The sequence below is a fragment of the Neodiprion pinetum genome, chromosome 7 (genome assembly GCF_021155775.2).
Source record: "Neodiprion pinetum isolate iyNeoPine1 chromosome 7, iyNeoPine1.2, whole genome shotgun sequence".
Lineage (NCBI taxonomy): Eukaryota > Metazoa > Arthropoda > Insecta > Hymenoptera > Diprionidae > Neodiprion > Neodiprion pinetum.
Window position 1 is genome coordinate 24,229,528 of NC_060238.1, and position 14,140 is coordinate 24,243,667.

Here is a 14,140-nt window from a genome sequence, read left to right on the forward strand (position 1 = left end):
AAGATAATTAATCACTGCGAGATGGAAATGGAATTGACGAAAATTTGTAAGAATTTCACGTTGACGGTTTTTATTTTTATTTTATTTAATTTTTTTATTTAAAGAAAAAAAATTTCTTAGATCCGTAATAACGAATATTGTCTATAGTGCGCGACGAAGAGAGAAAAATTTCGCTTATGTATAATAGCAAAGTAATATGTATGTATGTATATATATACGCGTAGAGTTACAGAGGCGAAAGTATAATAAGTTTGATATGGTTTACGTCCTTTTCTGAATATACTGAAATTGCACAGCGAAAAATTTCCCAATAATGGTGTAAAAGTCTGTTATTCATTTTGGATAATAACTTGTGTAACTATGAAAAACGGAAATAAATAACGGCCAGGCATTTTCAGTTTGCTATTCGGTTAAAAAGGGTTTATCCCGCAATCGTGATTTTATTTTTGTTTTATTTTTAAACACACGTTTCACCGTCGAAAAGTTTCTGTACAATAGGAAAAAACACGATTATACCCTGCAGTGTGTTATTATACATTCACCCGAAAAGTAGTTTTACTTAATTCCTATAAGCTCTACTCGGTGAATTGGCCAGGTTCCTGCATATATCGGAAAACTTTGCCATCACCTATACACTCTGTGTTATTTGAAACAGAAGAGAAGTTAATGTGGGAGAAAGAAAAAAAAAAAAAAAATAAGAAGAAAAAAAAATACGATGTACCGTACACACAGATGAGGATGAGTTTTTGATCGCGAGTAAAACGGCCTTGAAGTGGGTGTAATGTATACGCATATATATATATATATAGATGTAAAACGCTGCGGTCAGGAGTTCGAAAATGTAATTAAAACTCTGCACGCAGTTGTGCTGCAAGAGTAAAAGAGAGAGAAACAGAGAAAAAGAGAGAGAGAGAGAGAGAGAGAGGTTTGCAGGATGAAGTTGGTCCGCAAAAGGGGCACCAGACAAGGTTCAACTGGCAAGGAGCCAGATGCCTCGAGTTTGGCCAATTTCTGTTCCTTCGTATCCCGCTTCAATGGATCGATTTGAATATCGGTATTTTTTCGAATGTCATCCCCTTAGCTCGACAATTCTAAACCGCGACGCGAATAAACGCAGGCCAGTGACAAGACGCGGAATAATCAAGAAGTTGATCAACAATCATGGGAATATTACGCATATCGCACGATTTAAAATATATTCACCTTCTCTGATAGATCCGTTTTTCGTACTAGCTACGATCGGAAAATTTAAGGGGATGGTTGGAATTCATTTTTATTTTTTTTTTTTTTTTCACCCCTCTCTTCCGCGAGCCCGATATATCGTATACCCCTATCTGACCGACAGTTTTAGGTCAAGTTTCGAAGCAATTCCACCGCTTGACCGTTGCTCATTTGAATCCCGCTAACGTCCCACCCCCCCCCCCCCTCTTTCCTCTTTTACATCCCTTCCGACAACTCCACCAACTATCCAGGGATTTCATCAGGGGTTGTAGCCGCGCGCGGCAAGAGTTCTCGGTTAAGAGTTAATCGGAGAAACGGAATTTTCCTGAACGAATATGCCGCAAGCCGTACGGTCGTCGAGGAGAAGCGCAATCATTCTCATCTTTCAACCCTTTGTGTCACGCATTATTGTCCCGAGCCAACATTTGTAACAAGATAAGTATTTTATTTGGTCTTTGGATCACGGGCTCGCTGATTACGAATCTGATATTAGATTTTTTAAATTTCGACGAAAATATCACAAGGATGAGTTAGAGATCATCGATGTGAAAAAATTCTTACAAAAAAAAATTTTTTCTTAACGTGAATTGAACTTTGATTAAGAAGTACGTAGATTTTCGACTATCGTAATATTTTTTTTTCCAAATTCTTTTTTGACAGTATCAAGGGGACCGGTTGGCCAATAAAATCCGTACAAAAAAGGATCGACTTTTGTTTGATCAACCTTCTTGAATCGACTAAAAATACAGCGACACATCGATTCGCGTTTTAAAAAATGTGAAGCGAAAGGTAAATCCTGTACCGATGGTGCACTTTGCCCCAACTTTTGCGATCCGGCAACTGGGTGGTAAAAAAGCTGCTGATCGCCGAGTACAAAGGGGAAAACGAAGGCATTCAAGGCGAAACGGTGAAACCCCTTTCTAGTTGATACCTCAAATGATTACGTCGCGGTCGACCGCTAAATGGCCAGTTCGCCCATTTCCTCGCCCGTCTGCTATTCGGTGTTCACCGGCTATGGGTTCGGTCAACGGGATCAGTGTTGAAGGAATTCACTGTCCATTTGCAACCGCGGTTACCGCTTGCTCATTACGCGTAGATAAACCGGCATTTGGTGCGAAATTTCGCAACTCGTTATTGAAAATTTGCATTGCGAATTTTTACAGCAATATTCTATGCTCGGAGAGAAATATTTCCCTGCTTAAAAATGATTTTTCTCAGTATATATAATATTATTTGAATCGTATATATGTTGTAACTTTTGTAATTTGTGTAATTATCAAAGAGACTGAGAGGATTGTTTATTTTTTTTTTATGTGGTTTTCTAAAGTTGAATGGACAGAGAAAAACAAAATAAAATGACTCTCGGGAAAGAAAGATAAATTAATAACGATAAGAATATCTAGACAAAATCAGAGCTGCTTTGTGCTGATAAAATGTCACAAGGTTTCCGGTAGTTGGTATAAAATAATAAGTACTTGCCGCTTCGAGACTTGAACGATGTATGCAAATTCGGTTAACAAACGAGCCGGGAATACTTCGCCTTTTATGCAGTTGGAAAAGCTGCGCCGGTACTCAGGGAAGAAGTTGTGTGGTTTAGGGGGATGAAATTAGTGCAAGGATGAGGATATTTTATATGCAGGTGGGAAGCGGGAGTCGACAACGAGAGGCTAAAAGAAAAAAAAAAAAAGAATATTCTCTTCCGCATTACAGAACAGTAGAGTAATTTAATAATTCATGTATCGAATCTCGCCATTTTTAGACAGTTGTTGGCAAGAGAGAAAAAAAAATTGTTAATCGACGTTTGACCGAGATAAATTTTTTTCAAACACAAAATTTGACGGTTGAAACATGTTTTTTTTTTTGTTTTTTTTTTTTTTTTTTTTTTTTTTTTTTTTTTTTTTTTTTTTTTTTTAGCAAGGATGAAAAATATACAACGAGATAAAAAATGATCCAGCGATTTTAGCTCAGGTTATACAAATGTCGTTGTAGGGGGGAAGGGGAAAATTGATGCGACGGGATTTTCGGAAGGCTAGGGGGAGAATAATATTCACACGCGCACGGTGGTTTTTCTCGTAATTGACAGTGCGGTAGAAAAGATTCTTTCGATTAGGTACTCGGGCCGGGAATATATGGGAAATTCCATGCGAACCCAACCGACGTACGACCCTCAACATTTTTCATTTTGTTTAACATTTTTCCTTCAATTATCCCAACTCCGAAACGGTACCTTGAATACTTTTGATATTTTTTGATTAATTAAAACATTGTTCAAATGGTCTGAAAATTCTCCGAAAATTCTCGAAACTTCTGGTTTTTCACTTAGAAGTTGATAAAAAAAAAAAAAAAAAAAAAAAAACAAACAAGAAGATGAAAATCGCTTCATAATGAAACCGGTCTAAAAATGTTTCAAGCGAAGAATAAAACTTTTGAGAATTTTTGGGTAATTTTCAGATCGTTGAAACAACGTCTTAGATGACGAAAAAAATTTTCGAGTAGGTACGGAAAAAATAATGAAAAACGAAATCTTGTAATGTTTGGAAGAGAAAATACGGTCTCTGATAATTTATCGAAAGATTGAAGAAAAGTCCCTTTCGATATTTGTAAATAATTGAACAGTGAAATGAAAAGTGTGAAAAAAAATTTGAACAAAATCAAAAACGGCACGGGTCAGACGTTGGTTGGTTTCGGATGGAATTCCCCATGTATAAATTACCCAGAAACCCATCATCCCGTACAACCCTGAAACGATAAATCAAATCGTTTCTATTTCGCACCCACTCGTATACCTATAAGGGCGCGTAATTAATATTCTGAATTTCTTACGTGGAACGAGGAGACGAGTTTCTCGTTAGGGAAGAGAAATCTGCAGTGGGTCGGTATGCATACACACACACACGCGCACACACACACACACACACCTAAGTACGCACCGATGTAACATGGTTAGCGGTCCATATTATACCGGAGGCCTGGGAATTTAGCGAGGAAGCTGATGAATCGGTTGAGAAACTTTGAAGCATCGGGGACGATTTATTCCTTCGTTTCGTGACGAATGACAAGACTCGAGAAGTTTTGTGCTTAAAATCTCGTTGAAAAGTGTACCTATCGGGGTAGCGGATTTCTTCATTATCCTTTGTCATTTCATCCGGAGGATACATTTTTCAATCCCCTTTAGAATTCAAATCTTAACGCTGATGTAATTAATTTCGATTTGATCGATAACTCTTCGGGCGCGCTTGTCTGAATTTTCGACAATTGAACAGCGAGAATAAGAAGATTTTTAAATTGCGATACCTATGTATTTTATTATTATTTTCAAGCTCGAACGTGATTTTCGTTTCACAGAATTCTTTTACTTATTTTTATTTTTTTATTGTACCTAATATATTGCCCGAATGTTTATATTATACTCTACTTATTTCATTAAGACTTAATATTTCAGTCGAGAAATGCGGATCTGGCGAAATTGCGTTGTATTTTAAGCCGTATTTCGGAGCTTAGGGTACGAAATATTGATTACTTGAGATTCTTAACTATCCGCGGGTTTTCGCGTCGGGATGAAAAATGGAAGATTAAATATCGACGGGTGGTTCCAAGATTCAGGCTCCCGACGGCGATAACCTTGCCCGCCAAATTTCATAAATGAAAAAGATAAGGAGCGAGAAAAGCTCCCGGAAAATGTGTGTTCCTTTATTACGTTATTTTTTTTTTTATTATTATTATTTTTTTTTTTAAACAATCACTGGATTTTCGAAACAAGTTTTACGCATAGGACGACGGTTTAATAATAATAATAGTAATCACCTTCACGTTTGAATCGTTAATATTTATAATCGCAAGCAAAACTTTGGACTTGTTTTATTTCTTTTGTCAATTATGTTGATCAACGGATTTCAATAAATAGTTGAAATTCTTCGAGTAGTTGTATACGTGTATATCACGTATATCATTGCAGCCTCTGATTGTGGTGGAGATGGGGGAATGGCGTGGCTGGATTGAAGAGGGGAAAGGGAAAGAGGAGAAAGCTCAGGTGCTCCGCATTAATCAAGTCGAAACAATTACGCCCCTGACAATCACTGTACAATACGGTAATCAGGATATGCCGTAATTTTATAGCAAAGTGCCCCGTAAATGAGTGCCCGTAAAAGTTGAGGAAAAAAAAAGAAAAAAAAGGCGAAACTAGTAGAGAAAAATTTATATTTACATCGAGAAGATGAACAAGGTGAAACCTTTGGACGAATAAACTTGAAGTACAAGTATCAGGAATTTTTTGGGATCTTCGGACCGTTTAAACAATGTTTTGGTTGACGAAAAAACTTAATAGTGAAATGTTTGGAAAACAAGTACAGTTTTTCGAGAATTTTGAGAAAGATGATTCTCAATAATTGTAAATAATTGATAGGGAGAATAAAAAATCTGAATAAATCCAGATTACCGTTTCAGAGTTGGGACAATTGCAGAAAATTTTTTAAAGAGAATAACAAAAATAACGAGGGTCAGAAGTTGGTCGGGTTCACGTGGAATTTCCACTTTCTGTACAATTTATTTTCATCACTTTTCTCAACTCTTGGGTACACGATCGGGGATAGATGAGTATTATTTTTCTAAGAAGCAATACGCAACTTTACGATATCGCAACTGCACTGGTATACAACACACGGATACGAAGATGATGCAGTGTCCGTAACTACGGGAAATACGTCTGAAATATAGCTGCGAGGCAGGCATAAAATAGTCGATACCGGGTAACGAGCCGAGTAGATTTTTGCACCGGAAGTAATCGATAAAAAAAGCATGAGCATATAAATCTACGTACTTGAAGCTTTCTCTGCGTGTTTTCCTATCTTACTCGTATCGCACAAGATCGATTTAATTTTCAATAGGCACGGTTTTTCTTTTTTATAATGTCAAACTTTTTGCGCGTATAACAGACGTTTGTTTAATATGAAAAAAACGTGAGACCGATACTTTGAAGATACTTCGAAAAGAATTTTCTTTCCGCTCCTCACCAATCAATTCACAATCATCGAAACTGCAATACATTTTAATCAATTTTCAGAGGAGAATTTGATATAATTGCAATTTATTTTTGTCAATTAAATTTTGTCATCAATTTTGTCTGAAAAAATACGTTAGGGAAGAGCAAATTTAAACAACAGCTTCTTCGTCACGTGGTGAAAATTTGGCAATCTCTTTGAGGAAATTTTGTCATCGCATTCTATATATATAAAGATTTAAAAAAATCAACCGCACGATTTTTCCAGACCATGTTTGCCCCCACATTTCTCTTTATTTTCTCCCAATTTTGCTCATTTAAAATTCTCGCTCTTTTTATCATACAAATATTTGTATAAAATATATATATGTGTCCGAGTTGAAAACATTTTCGTTTAATGTAAATGCAAAACAGTTTGCAGAACCGGACAGCGGCGGTGGCAGGCATAGTATATATATATATATATATATGTGTGCGTGTGTGTGTGTGTGTGTGTGTATATACATATAGCGAAGAAGATTACTCGGCATGTGGTCAGCACAGATAGCGGTGTGAGCTCGTTAGGAATATGTGCGTTAAACGTGTGCCTCGAGGTGTGGGAAGTACATACGCCGCACGGTATGCTAATATCAAACTAACCCGTAACTTTATCCATTATCATATTCTCTGCAAGGTACAGGACTACAGGTATGGATGCAGGGCCGGTGTCGAAATTCCGAATTCGATAAGTTCCGGAAGCGTCGAATTCCCAATTTCTTGCCGGCGAAACTTCAAGTAAAGAAGTCAAACTTTGACGAAACATCAAATAGTCCGAAAGTTTCGAAAGGTAAAAATTAAGGAAGGACAAATTATGCGAAAAAAGGCAAAACTTCGAAAAGTACTAGTTACGAAAGTGCGAATGTGAGAAAAAGTTTTTAAATCTGAAACATGGAAATTCCGAATAATCCAAGATTTTCAGTTCCGAAAAATTTTCCTCAACAAATTTACCGGCAAACTGGAAATAACGCGCATTTTCATTCGCCTTTCATTTTACTCCTGCATATAATTAAATCCAATTCCGGATCGGTAATTTTTTTATTTATTTTTTTTTTTCTCACCGCTTACTAGAATCATTTCGCTTGTTCTCCGTATCCAGAACAGTCTAATAAAACTTGTAAAGCAGTGAGATGCGCGTACGTGTAGCAACAACAACACAGCAACGACAACACAGCAACGATAATAATAATGATTACAGGGAATGGCCGTGTTGCGTGTTGGTTTCCATTCAGTTTCGGCCTCACGTCGGTTAGGGAAACTAATTTTCAAAGTGCGGGGCAGTCACGGGGATACTAAATAATAGCGGGGATCGAAACCGACTCCTCTCCGCGCAACGTGTATTATAATAATTACAGTAACAATAACAATAACAACGATAATAATAATAGACGAGATTTCGACTTAAGGTTCCGGATGTTTAACAATAAGCCGGAGGAAGGTGTACGTATATAATACTTATACGATGTATACGTCAAGTTTACTTTACATCCGTTAGGCAAAGGCCGCAAAATCAAGCCTCGCTCCCTATTCCCTGAGCTGCAGTTTGTGATAAATAGGTGCGACGGAATAACGTAGAGTTTCGTTCAATTTCGCAAGGCCCAAATCATATATTATTACGCATTTGCACTCTGCGTAATTTCTACCTAAGTACAAATACATGCGATCGAACTAAACGCAAACGACGATTACACGTTTTACACACGTCGGCGTGATTTTTTATTTTTTTTACGGATTAACGAAACGCTACGGTATTTAAGCGATTTAATCGGATTAATTTTTTAAACTTTGCAAAGTGCAGACGACGCGTTATAAAACAACAAGTAATTTTTCTTCCTTTATAAAATTTGTTTTGGTGTGTTTTTTTTTTTTTTTTTTTCTTTTTCTATTTGTTATTCGTAACTCGAAGTAATACCGTGTAGGGTTTCGTTTTAACCTCGGTCAACTTCTTCACTTCTTTTCATACCAATAAAATCTATAAGGTAAGGTACCGAAGGCGAATGAATGAAAAAATGCGAATCGATATTCAAAGAAGCGCTATTCCAACTTTTGATTAAGGTACAAATATCGTATCTGATTTCAGATACGTATAATCAGCGACTCAAAATATCATAGAATACTACATTTAATGGTCTAAAATCTAGTGTTACACAACTTGTATTTTTATTTCACTTAGTTTTCGTTTGGCTCGTTCCTTCGCGAAAGATGGAAGGTTGAAACTCCGGATCGAGAAGATTCTCTAGACACCGACCTCCTATTCCTCTACAATAATAGTTCTTGGGAGGATAAGTGGAAGCAGCCTGCATCCGGCTGCATCCGGCTGCATCCATGCAGCTCAAGCTCCCCACTTGTCTCTTTCCTTTGATAGAAATTCTTTGGCTGGAGGAAGTAAAGTTATTTCTTACGTGGCTAGGCACACGTCTGAGCTTTTATAATCACGTTCATTTCTCTGCAATTGAATTTTTTTTCTCCATCCTTCCGTATTTTTCTTTTTCTTTCTTCCTTTCTGTTATCCTTGCTTGTTTATTTTTTTTTTTTCTATTCCCTTGTCTTGTCGCCTGTTTCCCCCGAACCTTTCGAAAATCTTGCCTTTGCGTTACGAGGAATGGAGCCATCCTCGCGTGATGTTCCAGTGGTGCATTACGTGCATCCTTGGGTGGTCGGCGTTTAATGGGCGGGGGTGTGAAAGCTCGTCTCGCTGTGTATAATTGCAAAAGAGTATGGAATTCAATTCGGTTCTTATACGGTTCGTTGCCACGCGAACCGAGGAGACACGCGATTTCATTGTAACCCTCTTTTCGTTTTCCTTTTTTTTGTGTTTCCTTGTTAAATCTCTTCTCTTCTCTTCTCTTCTCTTCGCATAGATCGCTTTTCATCAATAATTCAAAGTATCATCCTTTTTTTCCATCCCGAGTCCATTATACACGTACACTGACCTCGCAATTTCCGTATTTTTCAAACTCAGACGCGCTCAAATTGCTTCCACGTTTCTTTTTCCCCCGCATTGAGCTTGTCTCATGATTTATTTCTCGCATTTTCTCAGGGGACGCTTTTCTCTAGACAAGGTGTTGCTTCGGCTTTGTACGCCTGTAACACCCGACCGGCGAGCAATTAAACAATTCCTCTGTCGCCAAGTTTGCTCGCATTCCTGAAAGCACCATCCCTATTTACATTGGTATTATATACACATACCAGCTGTCCTCAAATTCCCAGTGGTCACTCTTCCGTCACTAATGTCCCAACAAACGTCCCCCCGCACCATCCCTCGTTTTAGGTACTGAAATTGTCTCTGATGCGGACGGCGTTGTTCAAATTACCTAATGCAGTGTAGTGTGCTAATGTACGGATGTTACAACGGTTTTTCTGCACCGTTACGGTAGTTGGAATAGAAAAAGAGATAGAGAGAAAGAGAGAGAGAGAGAGAGAAGCATTTATTCACCCTGGGACCCTCATGCGGTATGTAGAATGTAAATAAATGTAAACGTAGAATGTGCACAGATATAAAATGCAATAAAACCGGTGACAAAATTAAAACTAAAGCTGAAAAAAAAAACAAAAAAAAATAAATAAATAAATAAATAAAATTAACGATGAAGTGATAAAAATAGATGAAAGTAAATGAAACAAAAATGAGCAATAAATGCCGATGAAATAAGTAAATATGAAAATAAAAGAATAAGTTGGAAAATAAATGAATAGATTCAAGAAATGGTAGAAATAGATGAAGAATGGATAAAAGTAGCGATAAAATAAGTAGAATAAAATAAAAAAAATGAAAAACAGAGAGAGAGAGAGAGAAAGAATTCATTTGTAATTAGAATTCAATTCGCGTTGGTTAATTTGAATTGACATTTTTTTCTGCGGTTTTTTTTTTTTCTCTTTTTTTTGATCCGCAGGAAATCTTCGCGGGGGCGGATCGCGAATTGTGCGCCTGCCGATAGCTGTTACATTATTATATGTATATATACATATATAAACGAGAGGTGAAACTGTTTCAGTCAGCAGTTAACACGTTGCGCGGGGATTATTGAGGTTAATTGAATTTCATTTAGCTTCAATAAAAGTCAATTAATACGGTAGCGGTAATTTAATTAATTTCAAGCAATCTACGGCCGTATCCTGCACCCCAAAACCGCATATAACCTGATCGTCTAGGTGAAACTCAGGAAGATTATATATATGTACGTATAGAATTTGAAGGTGTATCACACTGCTGCCGCACACGTCTGTAACGTTATAATCATCTATATTTTGCAGTAAATAAATTTCACCTACCGGAGCAACGTTATCCAATATCAAGGGAATCACCGAAGCGCTTGGCGTGTGCTGAAAAATTCATCGAAACGGATTTTTTCGCCTCGAAATTACTGCGCGATCAAATTTTGGGCATTAATATATATATATATTTAATATATTTAATTTAAATATAAATATATATATATATATATTTATATTTAACGGGTGTTGAAAATTTTGAAGAATCAAACTTCGTAACGTGAATGTCACCGGGCAGTTTGATCGGGATTTGATTCTGTTCGTTGGCGCGTGAGTCTAATCAAACGACGTTATTGTTATTAATTTGATAATTTTTGAGATTATATCGCCAAGGGAACGAGTCATGGGGATCTTGGTAAGCCCGTTACCGAGTTATATTATCGAGCCTCGATATCGAAACACCGTAGAGACACGTGTGCCGTATAAAAAAAATAAAAAATTTTTCCCTAGATTTCACAAAATCTGTACCTTGTACTTGTTACTGCAGTTTTGTGAAACCTCGCGTTTCGATTATTTAATTTGTAGTTAAATATTGCCTGCAATGAATTACCGCGGGAACTGTTTCGATTTGATAAATATTTTCCTCTAATTATTCCAAGGAGAGATTAATTCGATCGCATTTAATGAAGAAATGAAAGGTAAAAATTACTTTTCAGTTTAGAATATTAGAAAAATAAAACATCTTTGTACTTGGGCCTGCGTCGTCGTTGTGTGAGGTCCTTTCCAATCGCTTCTAAAAGCTTTCGAACAACTTTTGGATAAAGTTCAACGGTGCATATTTAATAAAGTAATCAAGAAAGAGCCTTGTTTAAATAACGTCTTACCTAATGTACGAATTTCAAGAGTTTCTCAATCAATTTTTAATTCTACTTTTGTGCACTGTATTAAAGGCGCATATACATATATATTACATATTTACACACCTGATATTTAAAACATCGTCCTTAAATCCAACGTGACAGAGAGAGAGAGAGATTCACGGTGAAAAAGAAGAGTGTTGCTCCAGTTAAAATACATGGCAAGAGTATTAATAATACCGTTAATATCATTGTTATCGTCATCTTTATTAATGACTGTCCAAGTAACGAGGACGGATTTAGTTCAACCCTGTATATTTTGCACTGCAGTTTCGTTCGTCTAAATTAAATTTTCTCTCCTTTTGTCTCCTTCTCTCGTTATATTTCTCCTTGTTCATCTTTTCTTTTCTATTCGTACAACCGAATCATTATGCATTTAAAGCCTGCAGCTAGAGAGTTCTCACACCGATTGTTAAGATCGTTGAAGTAAAAGGTGATATTTGCATTTGCAGAAATTTCCATAACGAACGAGTAGTGCCAACGACTACTTCCAACTTATACTTCTGTATTCGTCGCAGTTGAAATTAATTACAGAAAAAAGTTTAGCCGGAAGTTGTGTATTTTTTATTCAGTTATTAGTTTTTTTTTTTTTTTCTTTTGCAAATTAAATTTATTTATTTTTTCCCCACCTTTTCAACTTTAAAATACAAGTCTGCACCGGTCGTATGTATGAACTAATATTTATAAATCTGATTTAAAGTCAATTTTATTCATATATTTATACCATTGAAAAATTCTCCCCGACTCTACAGCTCGAAGAATAAGGGCATAACATGCGCGGCGTGAAATTTATGACCCTCGAAATAATGTCAAGTGTTACACGGGGAATTGAACGTGATAACTTGTAATTGCCAGTTGCTCGAATGCACGAAGGGCATATATAGGCCGGATTGCAGGAGGCGGAAATATAAAACTAGGGTCAATTAATCGATGTTCAACAAGTTTAAAAGGTTACAGATTTTCGAGGCAATTAAATAGCGAGTTTAATGAAACTATCACGACGGCAGGACAATTCTAAAAAGGAGAAAAAAAAAATAAAAATACCAGGCGGAAAAACTGCTTTTCACGATACTTTTCATCATCATGAAAAGGGGAGAGAATTAATGAAAATTAGACTTATCCAATACTTTTCTTAGTTTCAATACGATTTGATTTAACGTCAATCGGAGTTAATAACAAAGATTATTATCGGCAATCCGAACGAACAAATAAGACGTGAGTAAATCCGGCGGTTAGGAAGTGTCACTGGAAAGCTTACGTCGCGTCGGCCCGTTAATCTTGGATATTGTATCTCGCGTGCGAGCTCCTGCTAAGCTCTGAGAACGCATCGTATAATATACGCGCCGAATCGTCCCTGCATCTGTCTCTATAGTCGAGTTTAATATTCCCGGTGCGATGGTTAAAAACGAGGAACGGAGACCGGGACGACGAATGGTAGGAGAAATGCGGAAAATGTATAAGTCCGATGTTGGAATAAATGATATGACGGATTTCTTGGAGGAATTTTTTTTCATACCTCTCTCCGTCCAAGAAGAAGAAATAAAGAAAAGCGAATAAAGAATTTAGGGAAAATGATCACTCCCTGACACGTCTCGCCTTACGCCCGGAGTTCTGAGGCCAAACTCGCTAAAATGCTTTTGCGGTACCATAAATATATAAAAAGCGAACTCGCACCTGGGTCGTGTGAGAACGTGTGACGGGGAGTATATATCACTTCTGTGGTAGCGTATGAATTTATTTCTAGGGTGAAAACAGTGCGGCCTTCGCTTTTCACCCTCCCTCCCAATCCCTCAGGGTTTAAAGGTCCCGGGGAAAAGGAACGCCTCGCGTGGTAATGACGCGTTCAAAAAGTAGAATCGTGTAGCAGGTGACAGAAGACTGGCTGCACCGGCTATGGCTCATGCTTTAGCGGAAAATATACCTTTTGACGTTCCAGAATCACGGCTTTACACGATAAATTTTTATCCCCACGGCCAAACCGGAGGAAGTATTATAGGAATATATATATATATACATAACGTACAACGCGAAAGCATTTTCGTCACCTTTTTTGTCACGGGTTGTACCAAATTTCCTGTATTAGAAAAAAAATACCGCTCAAAGATTTCGCTGACGATAATTAATCGTTTTCTACTTCTCGAAAGGGTTTCTCCCCCCTCGAGATCAGCACATCGACTAATAGGTTATCTTTTTTTTTAATTTTACTTCAATCCGGAATGACAGGTCAAACCTCACTGGACATTGGGAATCTGTCGAATAGTCCTAATCGTATGGAAATACTTATAAGGAAGGTGTTTCAGATCGATCTTTTCGATTTGATTTCTTTTTGTAATATGTTATAGTAGACTACACTGAGAGAAATTTTTAGTTCCGGTTGCCGCTCGGTCCTTGACTGTTTTCATTTTTTACCACAATCGGAAAATATAGTTCTAGGTATAAATTAAAAATTAGTTTTCTAGCCGTTACCCGAAAGTCTAGTATCCGTTACTATTCTTTCTCCTTATGATCACTCTTGCTATATTTTCTTGTAACCGTTGCGAAAATTGAATGCTTGTGCGACAATAAATTGACGTTATAGCCTTGTTTAGCTAAAAAAGTACGATAAACCTCACAACCTGATTTTGTGTTGCAATTAGCAAAAAAGGATCGACGATAGCGCAAAATGTTTACGCGTACCTCGTTTTTCGTAATTCCAACAATATTCAAACAATTTTTTTAACGATACCTATTTAGTCAATTTTTCTAGTTACTTTAACAA

At 37.0% G+C, this 14,140-nt stretch overlaps 1 protein-coding gene and 1 long non-coding RNA gene across 9 annotated transcripts in view; one reads left to right on the forward strand and one right to left on the reverse strand.

Moving 5' to 3' along the window:
* Positions 1-14,140, reverse strand: part of LOC124223580 (dystrophin, isoforms A/C/F/G/H) — a 304,909-nt gene that overhangs the window by 72,247 nt on the left and 218,522 nt on the right. The window lies entirely within an intron of this gene.
* LOC124223607 (uncharacterized) overlaps positions 1-14,140 on the forward strand; it is a 41,349-nt gene that overhangs the window by 25,655 nt on the left and 1,554 nt on the right. The gene's annotated exons all lie outside the window — the stretch shown is intronic.